Genomic DNA, 1,771 nt, shown 5'->3' with positions numbered 1-1,771 from the left:
CCTATTTATGTGTTTTTACCTTCTTGTCTCCCAAATATGGGGTGTTTCCGGCCCCCTTTGCAAGTTCTTAAAGAGCCCCTATGTGCTGGGGCCTTGAGACCCAAACCAAAGGCCTGGCCTGATGCCAGGACTGATAATTTCATCCGGGGAAGGTTTAATGGCCTCTCTGAAGTGGGAGTAGTCTTATTTTCCATATTATTTAAGCAAGCAAGCATTTACAGAAGCCAAATAGCAGGATTAAAATTTCAAACACCAGTTTTTATATAAGATGGATGCTTCACAACAAGGGTGTTAATCTTTCCATGAGAATTGACCGCACTCCAAGATTGACTCCCTGGTCCAAGGTTGACTCCCGAGGGCTTACAACTCCCAGCCCGGTCAAAATGTCCTTTCTTTAACCAACACAAGGCCGTCATGGTTAACAGAGCATGATCAATATTTCCCACAACCATAGTCAGTCCCCAATATTCCTTTCTTGCCCCTAACAAAGTCTCCTTAAGTGTTAGGACCTTGTCTGTCTTGTTCAATGCTGCATTTCTGGTACCCAATGCTCACATACTGAAGCCACTAGTAAATATTTGTTGAATGAATGAAGAAACCAATAGACCTTTTCATTATTAAGGGTGTTAACCAAAGAGGATGGAGATGGTAACTATTTTCAGCACCACCCCAAACAACACTTTCTGGAGAGTAACCTAGATAGCCACCTACACACATTCTCAGTGGCTAGGGTAAGCATCACCACCAAGGGAACAATCCATTGTAGTTGCAAAGTGAGATCTGAAGACAGGGCATAGTTAAATAGTATTAACTTTTCTGTGAAGTATTTCAGAATGCTTAAAACTGTCAAGTTCAAGAGATAAATTAATGTTAAATCTATGAATGGATTCCTGATGGAATTTGGGAACAATTTTCCATGTTTTTAACACTCAGCAATTTAAAAAGTGCTTTCATATGCCTTATTTTATTTGATTCTTACCTGCCTGAGAAATGGAATATAATATTACTCCCATTTTACAAATCGGTGTATAGAGACTGAGTGACCTGTGCAAGGTCACAAAACCGCACAACTGGCATTAGGGAGGTCCCAGACCCAACCAGGACTTCTGACTTCAAATTCCTTATTTTTCTCCATTGTACTCCAGTCATCAATTTATTTATTTTACTATATTATTGGCATCGACAGTTTCAGGTACTGTTTTAAGTGGAACATATGAGGTTAAAAAAGGATTGACAAAGGATTCTCTCTAGACCTTCCGATTGGCCCTCCTGACTCTTGATTTTGGACTTCTGTTGATAATCTTTGTCTTTAGTTTTCATTTTTTTTTTTTAAAGTAATGCATGTACTTGGGAGGAAAAATCAGTACGGTAGCTGCTACCTGTCCCCACCCCACTCCCTCCTGAAGCAACTGCTGTTATCTGGAAATCTTTGAAAATACATAGGGTTAAGTTCCCTGTTTCTGGAGTGAGGCCCTTCCTGGAGTTGGGGACTGAGCTAGATGACCTTGGCTGGCTCATCTCCATCCCTTTGGGCGGCCGTGGCACAGGACACGCCTGGTAATAAGGGTTGTGCTGCGGAAAGGAAAGGAGGATAGTTCGGCTGGAGAATGCTCTGGAGTAAGGCAGCGCCAAGCCTGGGCGGGCAGGACGTTCGGACCCAGGTCCTCAGAGGGGTTTAACGCGGGCCTGGGGCGGGGCTCCCGGCGAGTGGGACGGGGCGGGGCCGGGCGGCGTGCTGACGTGGAAGCCGCAGGGGCGTGCGCCGCCGTGG

The sequence above is a fragment of the Plecotus auritus genome, assembly GCF_963455305.1.
Source record: "Plecotus auritus genome assembly, chromosome: 7".
NCBI lineage: Eukaryota > Metazoa > Chordata > Mammalia > Chiroptera > Vespertilionidae > Plecotus > Plecotus auritus.
The sequence above is the reverse complement of the archived record's forward strand: the minus strand, read 5'-3'. Positions refer to the sequence as shown.